This window comes from Salminus brasiliensis, chromosome 22 (assembly GCF_030463535.1).
Source record: "Salminus brasiliensis chromosome 22, fSalBra1.hap2, whole genome shotgun sequence".
Taxonomy (NCBI): Eukaryota; Metazoa; Chordata; class Actinopteri; order Characiformes; family Bryconidae; genus Salminus; species Salminus brasiliensis.
In genome coordinates this window covers 10,342,918-10,357,540 of record NC_132899.1, presented here as the reverse complement: position 1 = coordinate 10,357,540, position 14,623 = coordinate 10,342,918, and the positions used below count along the sequence as shown (strand labels likewise).

General features: G+C 43.0%; 1 protein-coding gene across 3 annotated transcripts in view; it reads right to left on the bottom strand.

Moving 5' to 3' along the window:
* The window catches only part of thrab (thyroid hormone receptor alpha b), a 179,486-nt gene that overhangs the window by 109,027 nt on the left and 55,836 nt on the right, over nucleotides 1-14,623 (bottom strand). For 2 of the 3 annotated variants that reach the window (XR_011978210.1, XM_072667334.1), the window contains exon 2: nucleotides 6,487-6,571. The gene's annotated coding sequence lies outside the window, so the exon portion shown is untranslated. Of the gene's footprint in view, nucleotides 1-6,486; nucleotides 6,572-11,863; nucleotides 11,968-14,623 lie in introns of all 3 variants that reach the window. The other variant, XM_072667335.1, reaches the window with a different exon arrangement.

Here is a 14,623-nt window from a genome sequence, read left to right as displayed (position 1 = left end):
GAGCTCAATTTCCAGGGAGGGAATTGAACCCTAGTCTACCACTGGTGTTACCCACTACGCTACACTATGCTACACCAACCACCAACCAATTTAACCATTCTCTAAAAAAAAAAAAAAATCTATAGTTCTAATCTACAGTCAGTTGAAAAATGTATGAACTTCACAGAGACTTAACTATACATTACCAGTCAAAAGTTTGGACACACCTGGTTAAATGTGTGCAACATTTGATCCAAATGCTAGGGTGACCACTGTTTTGTTTTTAATAAGGAGAACACCGGGGACAAACAGGTATCTATGTGATGGTGGAAATACCTCTGAAGCTACATATACATTTATTCATTTAACAAGATCAATAAGTAGCTATACCGTCCTATATGACCAAATCAGCTGCTTTCAGTTCAACATGCAACTTAGGGCTACTTGAAACCACCCAGCCAGCTAGTGTCCTCCTTTTTGAAAAGAGCAATATTAGAAAGCAGCACAGTTTGAAACCTTGGAGAGCTTCAGGTTAAGGCTCGGCAACACTCATGTTCGCAACTGAACTTGGATCATGATGATACTGTTAATTATGATAATTGTGATAAATCTGCAGACAATTATCAATTGTCTAAATTAATATTATCACCCAAGCTTAAGCCCCACCACAATGTGCACTAATCAATGAGCTGTGAAGAGGGCTGAAATGATGTGATAATTATGTACTTGGTAAGAAAGCTGTATCTGTACATGACCTTGAAAGTTCTTTAAAACCCAAAGAACACACAGACACCATCGGAGCAGAGCTGCTGACTTGCCTGCAGGAGGGGACGGCTTTAAAAGAGTATGAAATGTACTGTTCCCCTCGGAGAGGGAGCGCGGGGGGATGGGTTTTGTGTTTTTGTGGGTGTGAGCATTTCCGTAAGGGGTGTGTGTCTCTGTGTGTGTGTGTGTGCCACAGTGTGTAATGCATAATAATGTGTGTATACCGTGTATATGCAGTGTGTATGTATGTATGGGTGTGTTTGTGTGTTCGGTGGTTTTGGCCTATCATTTCTACGCCAAGCTTCACGGGCAAGTGTGTGTTCAGCACAGCCTTGAGAAAGAGGGACTGGATCAGAAAAGAGAGAGTGGCTATGACAACTGTTTGTATGTTTTGAATGTATCACAGGGTTCAGAACAGCAGCAGCAGACAGGAGGAGGGGAGCAGACGGCGTGGGATACACTGCAGTGTGAAGTCTCACACACTTGAGGCGAGGGCTGGGCGATATGGCAGAAACACTACACAACTAGAACAAAATCCCATGATAGTCAAAGGGGTTTGTGATTATGATCCACCATAAACATCATGTTATAAGCTGAGAAGAAGGCCAAGAAGTGTTCGCAGAGGATTACTAAGAAGGAAATAAAAAGGGATAAAACACATAACATGGACAAAAGTAATGGGACGCCTGCTCATTCAGTGTGTCTTCCGAAATCAATAGTATTTTTGAAGTAACTGTCTCTACTGTCCATGAAAGGCTTTCTTTGGATTTTATTGCGTTCAGCGACAAAAGCCACAGTGAAGTCAGGCTGCAACTCATCCACAACTGCCCAACTCATCCCAAAAGTATTGTAGGGAGCACCAACCATCATTCCTGAGAACACGGTATTACAGCTCCACAGCTCAATGCTGGGGGCTGTATACAGCTATATATAGCCAGGCATTAAGCATGGAGCTTATATTTATCTGCTCCAGGGAGTCCTATTCCATTGTCAATACTTCTCTACAGGGACTAGAAAAGCTGTGTGTGCACATTTGTACATCTGTGTCAGCAAGAGGTGTCCGCAAACATTTGAGCATATAGTGTCCAAGTCTTCCACAAAAAAATAACTAAATATGAGACAAAAGATGGACAAACCTGCACAAGAAGCACAAGCCAACATCCAACATCACCGGTAACATGAACGAGACTGAACATCCAGCACATTGTGAGTGAGATACTAATGTGCAGGTTGTAGTCAGAGAGCGAGAGAGAGAGAGAGAGAGAGAGAGAGAGAGAGAGAGCGAAAAGAGAGAGAATGCAGAGGGCTGGTGGAGGTGCCTCAGCCAGCTGTTGGCTGTGGGACAGTAGTGATGGATGATGAAGGAGTGTTCTGTTGGTGGGTGCCCAAAAGCTGGTTTGTGTATGAGATAAGCGCAGCGGCAGCAGCAGCAGTGTTGACATGCAGGTGGCTGTTTGGTTACTTTCAGAGCTGCTTATCAGCCAAACCCAGAAACTGAAGGCCTCAACACACCATACCTACACACCTAACTGAGAACAAGGGGCATGAGTGTGATTCACTGATATAGTCTACCCCAACACACACTCTTTCACAGTCCACAAAAATACGATCATGTCCACCTGGTTTCTATGAGCAAGGCTTCAACAGAGGTACTGCATTATCCAGAGTGACTTACCCAAGGACTCTGATTGGTGTAGCGTTGTGTACTTGCCCAGAGAGAAAATCGAAATCCAGTCTACCATCCAGAAGAGATCTAGAGAGCATGAGACCTCTTGTAAATTCTTCTAAAAACCAAACTTTCCACTAGTCCATGAACTGCTCTTTATTTTCTCCACACAGGTTTTTCAGTGTTCTTGAGTTTATGGCCATAGCACCATGGTCATCTACATATTCTTGGTTATACTGATTCTTTTCATCTCAGGCTTTAAGCTTTATCTAATAATGAAATATCTATAATAGTAAAAGAGACATTTTATGACCTTTTCCATTTATTTTAAGACTTTTCAAGGATGTCCACATAAAAGCTTCAGAGACCAGAGTAATAATGGAACCGGTAGTGTGGAAGAAGGCATAATAAGGAATCTGCACCTCACATCCACCAACTGTTTGGTGCAGCATAGTGGGTAACAACAGACTTTGAGCAAGACTTCTAACACTACATCCTCCTTACTGTGTAACATGATTCCAATGAGCACTGCTCTGGATAAGATCATCAGCCAAACACCATAAATGTAAAAATAAATGCCACTGTTATAAGAACAAGCCAGAATGTCGATTTGATATTTAAAAGGTGTAAAGTAACATCCTTTCCCATAAAAACCTTTTAATAGGCACTAACTAACGATGATACAATGTTCTGGATCACAAAATCCATATTTAGGTAAGTTTCAATGGCTAAAAGGTTAATTATCTTACATAGTAAACTCCTTATAAAACTCCAAAACTTTAAACGCTTTGTCTAAAGGCCAATATGTTAATATGTCAACTTGCAGGATGCACTATATGTTGTGTATGGCATTCTGTTATATGTGGCCTTCTTGTATTGTGTACTTACAGTCATTATTTAGTGTGTAAGTCATGCTTTGTAAGTGCCTCACAAACAAAAACAACAAAAACATTTAAAAAACATTTACTGTAGATTAAGGTAACCGAAGCTAATCGCCTTTGCTGTGTTTTGCAGCCTAAACAAATATGTTTCCAAAAGCAGGAGCAGCAGCAGCCCTCGGCCTCTGGCCTGGGGAGCGAATGCCATAGCAGAGACTGCGACACCTCATAAAACCGGCTTCCATTCGCGGCCTCAATTTCTCTGGCGCTGCGAGGGCCAGCACAGCGGAACGACACAAAGACCTGCTTCTGTGGGCAGAAACGATCTCCCTCCATGCCCCTTTGGCACCCTACATAAGCCCTCTGCCCCCAGTGACCTCACTAATGTCCCGCCAGATGGACCAGACCACTGCTGTCTAGTGTATGGTGAGGAGGGGTGCATTGTGGAGCGTATGCGTCACGGAACCGCAACACCTTGCGCACGCGGCGCCGCTGCTGACTTCACTTCCCCTCGGCATGCTGGGAGCTCAGGGGTTCTAGCAGTATGGCAGCAGGTGAGATTTATGAGGTGTTAGGAATGTTCGGCTGTAACCGAGCAACAGGCTGCAAACTATGACCCCCCCTTTTCCAAACACACACATCTGCACCCCTCTCCTCACTTCCAGGCACCCCCACCCCATCCTCAATCTAAACGGCTAGCAACTTCAGAGTGCGAGACCCTGATGGCTATAACATCAATATAAGACCCCACTAAGCACAAACACACCTTCTAAAGTATCCCCCTAAGTTTCTCTCTGCCCTAAAACACCCCAGCCCTGCTTTTCTACACGGAAAATACATCTCACTATCAAGTCTGACTCTGGTTTCTATACCGTAGCACTTATTACAAGATGGTGTGGAGGTAAAAAAAGGTGAGAAAGAGAGAGAGAGAAAGAGAGAGAGAGAGAGAGAGAGAGAGAGAGAGAGAGAGAGAGAACGAGAAAGGAGAGAGAGAGAGAACGAGAAAGAAGGAGAGTGAGAGAGAGAACAAGACAGAAGGAGAAAGAGAGAGAGAAAGAGAGAGAGAGAATGAGAAAGAAGGAGAGAGAGAGAGAACGAGAAAGAAGGAGAGAGAGAGAGAACGAGAAAGAAGGAGAGAGAGAGAGAGAACGAGACAGAAGGAGAGAGAGAGAGAGAGATAACGAGAAAGAAGGAGAGAGAGAGAGAGAACGAGACAGAAAAAGAGAAAGAGAGAGAGAACAAGACAGAAGGAGAGAGAAAGAGAGAAAACAAGAAAGAGGGTGAGAGAAAGAGAGAGAGAGAACGAGAAAGAAGGAGAGAGAGAGAGAGACAGAGAGAGAGAGAGAGAGAGAGAGAGAAAGAAGGAGAGAGAGAGAGAGAGAAAGAGAGAGAGAGAAAACGAGAAAGAAGGAGAGAGAGAGAGAGAGAGAAAGAAAGAGAGAGAAAACGAGAAAGAAGGAGAGAGAGAGAGAGAGAGAGAGAAAACAAGAAAGAAGGAGATAGAGAGAGAGAGAGAGAGAGTGAGTTCTGGGAACTCCTTTGTTGCCCAACAATTGAGTGTTTGCAAAATAATGACTTTGATGACTGACGGTTTTCTACGCCCAGAAGTGGCTAGTAACTGGGTGAACTACTGCAAGCAGGCCCTGTGAGCCTCCTTCTAACCTGACTGACGTAAATGAATATATACAATAACTCGGAAACACACATCAAGGGAGCTGGGAATAATTAGCTCAGTCTAATCCTGGTCAACACTGACAGCCTACAAAAGCACAAGCAACAACATTGTTCCTTCGGCTTCAAGGACTAAAGCAGCTACTGAGACATACTGGAATTTCGCAATCGGCAGCCACCTCAAGCACATGCCTCGCTGCGCAGCTCGGAGAACAGGACATGAGTTTTCCTGGAAGTCCAATTACCACATGCATCAAAGCATTGTGCACGGATTTGTTGGCTCTAGGCTGAGAGGTTGGGCATTCAGGAGAGACTTCGTTTGTTTATGCTTGTATTTTTTCCCCCTGGGCAGATGAAGCCGTATTGAAATGGACACATCTGCAAGGAGAGCCTGTGTGGCAGAACATCAGGTTGGCATGGGTAGGTGTTCCCTCCAACATCTGTATGACAGTGGACTGCCCTATTTGGCTAGCATGAACGGTTCAGCTGTTGCTCAATGCTCTCAGACTAAAGCCAGGATTAAGCTGCAAGGATTACACCTCACTTTCTTCAGCACGCTGGAAGACGAAAAGGAGAGACCTGAAGCTGTAAGCACAGTCAAACTGCAGTACAGTAGAGAAAAGTGAAGGATACTATAACACCTCATCAAAAGAGTCTTGGCACAGCTTGGCACAGCTCACTGGTTATATTACTCTGAACAACAATAAACCCACATAAAGCAGAACGGTGAGTGTGGAGAAACAGCAGAAGGTTGGTAACTCTACACTCTAAACTGCTGTTGAATGCCTCTAGGGGGAGAGAAGGGGTCCCATAAAGGGAGCAGGGTGGGTTTTCATGCAGGCTGTACTGTACACCTAGGCTCAGAGACACACGCAGTGGAATTTCAACAATGTGCATTTTTTATTTCCTGCACAGAACTGGCCCGACTCGAACACCAAACCAGAGGCACACATCATAAATCTTTCAGCAGGAGACAAAATCAGACATGAAGGCATGGTATGTAATTCAGCATCCACTGGCTAAGAGCAAGAGGTCCTTTTTGGGAATATTTTGCAGTCGCTGAGGTTGCATGTTCATGGTTTTGCGCACTGAGCAAATCGTCACTGTCACACAAAAAAACTCTAAAAATGGCAACTTTACAGGAGAAGGAAAAAACCTTCTTAACTTTCAATAGAAGTCAATGTAAAAAGATTTTATTCCAGGTCATTTTGGAGGGTTTCTATTGATTCAGTCATGATATAATTTTAACATAACGTTATGATCAACTGCTAGATTCACATTATGTCAAAAGGTAAAAATCTGCAAAAAAAAAATGAGATACAATGTTTTTTTGTATGACAGTGACAAAACCTTAATGTGTTTTATTAAAAATAATAATAATAATAATAATAATAATAATTAAAAAATAACTTCACTAAATCTGTGTTGTGGGAGTGTCTTCTGACGATCACAAACAAGGTAGCACCTACGCTCCCCTGCTACTACCCTGCGACATGTTGGAATGGAGGAGATGGTGATGGTACCTACCAGTGTCCTGCAGAGAGGTGTGTGTGTGTGTGTGTGGTTAATGGCTTCCACACGCCTGGGCTTTCTGGGACTTCTGGCCGCCGCCCTGAGAAGAATAAACAGAGGATTGTTGAGAGTGGGGTACACAGGCAGCTGAGGAAGACTGGAACATATGGAAATCAAAACAGGCAGGGTCGGGCAGCATACAGGCAAATACAATCAACCCCCTCCTTCCTGCACTCTTCCTCAGGGGGGTTTCACTACAGAGCGGAAGATATGCCTTAGCCAGCTAAGTTTGGGTTCAAGTTCAGGCTACCCATGTCAGGATAACAGCTTAATTCCTAAACAAATAAATCACCATGGTAACTCGCCCTCCACCGCTAACCCGCGCTGGGGGGCACTGATTACTTCAAACGATGATAAGCAAAACAGAATTAGCTTGTTAGCGATGCCTACATAGCTCCATCTGCTTTTCATTAGGTCAATATATCGGAGCATGATTTCACACTATTGTGCCGAGGTGTAAAATATAGAGGTCAACGTTTCTGACCTCACAACCACTCCAAAATGGCAAGTCTACAGGAGAAGGGAAACAACCTTTTTAACTTTCAATAGAAGTCACTGTAAAACGACTTTATTCTCAGTCATGCTGGAGCTTTTCTATTGGTCCATTCATCAGGGCATTCTGACACGATGTAGAAAACAGCTGCCGGCTTCAGATTAGGTCCAAACAGCGGAACGGCTGATTTCTAATTGTTCTGAGATCTTCTCAAATCCCTTCTCAGACTCACATACATCTACAACCTTCTTTCTGAAGGCCTCAGAGAGCTCCTCTGAACTCGCCTTGGTGATCCTCACCAATCACTTCAACCATCAAGAGCAAACCAAACTACGGCTGCTTTCCAATTGCATACTAGACACTAACACGATAAGGTACAGACTATATACTAAGCTTAACAGTGAGCCTTTGGCAGGTTTGTAAAGAAAATATTAACATACTAACCCAGTTTGTACTAACAGGAAGTGGTGAAGAGGTACTATGTCAACATACAACACTGCAAGTTCTTCTGCCGGCATCGCTGCTGCACTTGCGTCATTATCCACCCTTGTTTTTCTAATAAGTTTCAGATGTGAGTAGTTCCTTCCTTTTCCGCTTCGCATTGCATTGTGGGATAATAGTGTCTATCATAACTATCGTATCCACACTAAAAACCCAACCGGTTCTGAGTATGTATCTTAGATTATATTTGAATATACTCAACTATGACACTTATCTGTACTACAGACTACATACTCAAAAACTAGGTAGTATTAGTTATTAGTATGCAATTGGGACACACCCAGGTTTAAATAAGACAGGCTCCTCCAAAATCCTCTCTAACCATGTTTTAAGCAGCTGTAGCTGATGTGCTGCACCTGATTTTAATTTCAGATGTAAAGATGTGGGGGTGTCCTAATGTTTCCTCCTTAAAAATGGCGTTTCTAAAGGTGCATGTATTTGTCACTGTACAGTGCACACTGTACAGCGAAATGTGTCCCCCGCATTTAACCCATCTGTGGTAGTGAACACACACACACACACACTAGTGAACTAGGGGCAGTGAGTACACACACACCCAGAGCGGTGGGCAGCCAACTCCAGTGGCCGGGGAGCAGAGAGGGTAAAGGGCCTTGCTCAAGGGCCCAACAGTGGCAGCTTGCCGAGCCCGGGAATCGAACCCACAACCTTGTTATCGATAACCCGGCACTCTGAGCCACCACTGCCAATATTTTGGAGGAAACAACTAAACCAAAAAGTGGGAGACACAAAAGTTATGGTCAATTTTATGTCTGATTTATTTATGTTTTGGGCAATACGTTCAATTGTGCTCAAAAACATACAGAACAAAGCCATATATACACTTGTTTCCTGCATAGGATTTGTACTTATGCCATCCAGACCCATCATTTCACCTCACTGAATAAAAACCTACACTCCTAATCTCTAATAAGCACTTCCACGCCCCGAACCTGACAAGCCACTGCTACAAAGATGGACAGCAAAGATAATTAAACTACAACGAGTAACGCCATCCACACAGCACCTCCCGTGGCACACCTGCCCCCCCCCTCCCTTTCACCACAGCGCCTGCACCTTGGCATAACGCTCTGTTCCCAATTGATCTGATGTCAATAATTCAAAGGTAACACTTGATTACTGCTGCTGAAGTGTTGCACTACAATCGCATCTTACCTTACCTGACTATCACGTTTTACATTTGGGTTACGTTAGGCTGCTGGACAGAGCTCGCTTCTCCACCACAGAGAAGAGAACTCGCAGCACTGGCTCCTGAGTTGACTTAGTCGTATCCTGCTCGGTGACATTGATGTAGAGCATGTATACAAGGCTAACTGCAGCCGGGGATCTCGGCTCTTTAGAACTCACTCTGTGACAACCACCCCAGGGCTCAAAGGAAAATGAAGCGCTTTTACCCCCCCACACACACACATACACACAAACGTTACAGCAGGCAGCTTGTTTACACAGGAAACATGTCTCTTGGGCACTGCTGCACCCCTTTCTGAGATACATCGTGTTCCCTTTTGAGGTGTGGTGCAGTAGATGTTCTTCTATAGCCGCCACACAGCCGAATTCCTAAAGCTGCAACAGGTATTGGCATGTAGATTCCAGAAATGCGCCGTCATCTAGGAACTGGTGGTTGGTGTGGCGCAACAGATAACACCACTACCTGCCACTGAGCTACCACACCATGTGGGAGACTGGGGTTCGATTCCCGGTCTGGGTGACTGTGCTGTGCTACACCAATAAGAGTCCTTGGGCAAGACTCCTAACACTACACTGACCCACATCTGTAATACGAGTTACCTTGTAAGTCGCTCTGGATAAGAGCGTCAGCTAAATGCCATAAATGTAAATGTAAATGTAACTGCACAGCGGGGCATCGGCACTACTGACCTGAGGAACAGGAGTTGCTGTGATGCAAACTCTGCCTCGACAACACAGTACTGTCCAAACACACGTCACTGTCTGCAGAGCTCCACACTAAAACAATGCCTAGGGAACACTGACTCCTCAAGGAAAATCTTCTCAGCTCGTTGTTTTTTTTTTTTGTTTGTTTTTTTGCAAAGTAAACAGTTAAATATAACTCGCAGGCCTAAATCAAACACTGCTGGCGTGTCAGCTTCAATGCATCGATTGAAACAAAATAGTGCAAAGTGGTGCTGTCTGTCACCACCAGTGACTAGACTAAAAATAAACGTCCGCCAGCTTAAATTTTTCAAACTGCCCACCATTTCAGAGCAGCCCAGAGCTCTGACATGCTTTCAGAGCCAGTGGATCTGGACTCTCAGGATAAATCTGCTTACATAATTATTGTTCCACAGTTGTTTGTTGTTAGGTTGGAAATGCGTTCAGTGTTTCCCCTCCTCAGCTTTGTGTTGTGTTATCCGCCTGCCTTCATAACAATGCTGAACCCAGAGGTGAAGAGGAGGAAACCTGAGATGTACAACAAACATTAAAAAGGTTTAAAGCCATTAAACAACAGAATCAATCAAATGACCAAAGTTCTCCATGAGGCGGCCTAATATTTGTAGTTAATCATCTTTGAATTAAGTTAATGAATCACTGATTACATTAATTATCTAAAATTAATCTGTATTATATTTATATTCCATATTTGTTGCAGGGTGTTTTTTATTAGTTAATTATATTTTTCATATTTTTTAAACTATTGATTTGATGTTATTTAATTCATTTATAAATATAAATATAAATGTGTTAGTTTTATTTATTTACTATAAGTTAATTTAATTATAGATATTTTTTATTTGACTTTTTTAATCAACCGTTTTTATTAATGTTCTGTATTTGCATGTTCAGCTACACTGGAAATAAGATCCACTGTCAATCTACTTCTGAGTGAAAATAAAGGAAGTCAGGAAGGTAGGAAGGATAAGGAAGCAGAGAAGGAAAAAGGCACAAGGGAATGAAGCACAGAAGGGAATAAAGAAGGAAAGCAGGAAAAAATGGCAAAAAGAAGGAAGGGCAGTGGAAAACAAGGGAAGAAGGCATGAAGGCAGGCACTAAGGACAGAAGGAAAGAAGGGAACAATGAAGGAAAAAAGGAAGGCTGGAAAAAAGGCACACAAGGAAGGAAGGGCAGTAGGGAACAAGGAAGGGAGGCAGGAAGGCAGACACAAAATAAGGAATCCACAAAGGAAGGACGGACAGAGGGAAACAAGTCAAGAAAAAGGAAGACAGGAAAAGGACACAAAGTGAGTAAGACAGAAAGTGAATGAAGCACAGGAAGAAATAAAGAAGGAAAGAGGGAAGGCAGGAAAAAAGGCCAAAAGGAAATAGAATAGAAAACAAGGAAGGGAGGCAGGAGGGCAGGCACAAAAGAAGCAATGTCAGGATGGCAGGAAAGAAGTAAGACATGAAGAAAGGCAGGAGGAGATATCTGTGAAGAGTAATAAGTTCTTCAAAAGATATCAGTATTGGTCCACTTATCATGAAACGTCCACACAGTGTGAAGGACAGCTGTGTTGTTCTAGTCTTAATCAGAGGCCAAATTTTATACCACAGCCATTTACCAATGTCAACCAGTGTTAGAAAGCAAAAGCATACAGGCACCCAGGTCCTAAACCATTCTCTCAAGTGGATGAGGCTTTCACAGTGCTGTACAGACACTGCGGCCTGTTTGTGAGGTGCCGTGGTTTAGGGAGGTTGTCGGGTCTATCCATAATTCTCCACTCCTGTCTGAAAGGGAAGGGAGGACAGTTGATGAAGGCATGTGGGCCGGGACAAAGGCTGCAGATCAGGCCTCGTGGCGTGTGTAAACAGCAGTAGGGAGCAGCGGAGGTGCAGGGATGAGGACAGCCTCTTGACATGGCTAATTTGTGGCCGATTAGCCGGGGTCAGAGGTCAGCTTGTCTGTTTGCTCAGAGAACCTGCTCCCAGCTCCCACACTTGCAGAGAGAAGCATGCCAATGGCTGGCTGCACAGAACTCAGAAACTCTCAAAGGTTGTTCAGTAAAGACAACGGTTCTCTATAGAACTGTGAAAACCCAAAGAACCCTCTGAATAGTTAAACCTGGAGAAATGCATTGGTGTATATGATGGAGGTACGAAAACGACTGGACACCACATTAAAAAAACATATTTCAACTTCTGGACATTTGATGCTCATTTGAACAATCTTGAAATATGAAGGCAATTTATTTTAAATAACTATATATATATATATATATATATATATATATATATATATATATATATATATATATATATATAAACATAAACTGCAAAATGTAGTTAACAGAAAAAGTTTTAACCTTAGCTGTAGATTATTAGAGAGAATTTTGGAGGAGCCTGTCTTTTTTAAACTGTAGATATTTACTTTGGCTTGCTCTTGATTGTTGAAGTGAGTGGTGAAGATCACCATGGCAGGATCCAAAGAGCTCTCCGAGGCCTTCAGAAAGAAGGTTGTAGATGCAGATGAGTCTGGGAAGGGATTTAAAAAGATCTCAGAACAATTAGAAATCAGATGTTCCACTTTCAGCAGAATAATTTACAACTGCCAACATGTCCAGATTAAGACCACAAAATGTGGCCGTAATGCCGTAATGGGACCTACAGATGGCTCTTGCTATAGCTGATGTCAAAGTACAGCATCTACCATCAGAAAGAGACAGCACAAGTTTGATTTTCATGGGAGGTGTGCAAGGAAGATTGGTTTCCCAGACAGCTTCCTAGACTACCTTGTCCTTACAATAAGGAATCTTCATTCAGCATGCTGTGTATTCCAGTACTAGGCTTCATCCCTGTCTGGGAAACCCAACCCTATATGTTTTTGGTTCTGTATTGCACAAAAAATGGGTTCTACTGAACATGATGACCTTTTCAGTACTATGTAGAACCATTTAAGCTTAATGTACAGTTGCACCGCTATAGCGAAACACTGCTGCAAAAACCTGGAGGAATCAGCACGATTATGCCCTGATTGGCAGATGCGCTCACAAAGACGCCTGTAATCTAAATGGCAGACATAGCAACAGTACAACGTAATGTTATTTCAAAAGCTATTATGGCTAATCTTTCTTTATTAAGATCAAAGAAATCATCATTTTTTTAGAATAACAGCCGGGGCATTATACAATATAAAGATGACATTATTCAATCTCTGTGCTTTCTTTTGTATTCAAACCTTACAGTATTATTGTTATCGTCGGTGGTTTTTCTCATCATCGGCACCATACGCAGCCTGAGCGGGAAGGCCACACACAGATGGAAATTCAGAACTGTAACAGCTTGCCGACATGCCAGGTCTGTTTTTTTTCTTTTACCTCTGAGCAGGAAAACCACAGGGCTGTCCATCACGGCGCAGTAAAGCCGTAGTGTCCACTGGGCCGGCCAAAGAGCTCGGGCAGAGGGTGAGGAAAGCTTGAGGAATCGAGACTTTCTTTAGTTTATTCTGACGTCTGATTTGATACAATTTCTCAGATCGTTCTCGGAAAAGTGTTGCCAGGCTGTAAAAACTATGGCCTAAGCAGCGTCTGAATGGGTTTCTTTGTGCACCACCAAAACCCACCACTGGTTGAACTTGTGTATTACAATTGCTAATTGCTCAACATGCTGCACTCTTGCAGACACTTCAAGACATATCAGTGTAACAACGGCTGAATAATCCCCAGTTAGAAGTACAGTACAAGCTTTTATTGTCCATTCAACACCAAGTCTCAGAGGTGGCTACTTTTCGAGGTGGGGTATGGAAGGGAACATGGGGTCCTTTTCTTTAAAAAAGCCACAGTCTCAAGTTGCCAATAGGACCCGGGTTTTAATTACAGGTCTGGCATGGCCCCTCACTGGAGACAGATAACAGATCTAAAGCCATTGAGTTGAAAGCCTACAGTATTAGCTTACTGTTTTCAGCAATAAATCCCCATAGTGTTATTCAGCCCGTGTCGGGGGGGGGGGTTGGTCGTCTCTCGCATATCTAACCTCACACATCTCTGGCGTTTTAGTCCCGTTGGGCTGTAGACTGTCTGACGCACTTATTTATCAGGCTATTGTGCTTAAACCGCCTTGGTCTAGACCTTGTTTTTGAGCATGCCTGCTTGTGTGTGTGTGAGACAGTACAGTAACGTGTATGTGTGTGTGTGTGTGTGTGTGTGTGGATATTTCGGTCTCTTTTTATTACACGGGGGGCAAGTATGCGAGCAGGTTCAGGACAGGGCTATTTTCGCCCCAGTGGCTGTATCATCTGCATGTCTGACCTCGCTGTGTGTCCACATGGCTGAGCTAATGTATGTGCAGAGCAGAGCATACGTGGCAAGGCCATGTGCTGTCATGGTAAAACACAACCTCACACAACCTTACACAACCTCCTGTTCCTGAAAAAGTATGAAGTATAAGCACTGACACAGACTTGTTTAATATTTAACATAATCCTATACTGGGAACTAAAATGGGGAGATAAAAGAGATGGAGCCTTGGCTATCTGTTTTCTGTTGAACAAGACTATAACTCTTCTTACATACAAAATAAAGAAAAATCATTGAATCACCAAAAAACATATCTACTAGATACAGTGCAGCAGTGTATAACAGTAGTACTAGTAGCACTGCTAGTAGTAGTAGTGGTAGTAGTATTTGTGTATGTGCTTTTGCTTATGTGATTGTACTGAAAGCATCAGCTCAAGATGATCTACTACTAATAATAATAATAATAGCAATAATAATAATAATAAATAATAACAACACACCCAAACCACAGAATAATGAACCCAATCTAAAGATGTGATGTCATTTTTGAGGGTGTGACTCAGTCCCTTTCAAACAATAGCTGTGCTCAAATCTGTGCCCTATTCACTATCCCCTACATGTGAAAATCCAGATCCCTATACAGAGCACTATTATAGGAAACACACTTCCTCAAGGCAGTAAGTGCTTTCGAACCTCCTTATGTGTGTAAGCCCACTGTTGTGTGACAGCAGACTGCGGCACATAAATCGCCTGAACATCGGTTTTCCTCAGAGAAGCCGTGCGCGGATCTTTAAACCAAACACTGCAATGAATTATGGGTATTCCATGTCCGCTAGGGTACTCTGTTTGTACGCTACTTCTTATGGGGCATTGTGGGACTATTATAGTGTATAGAA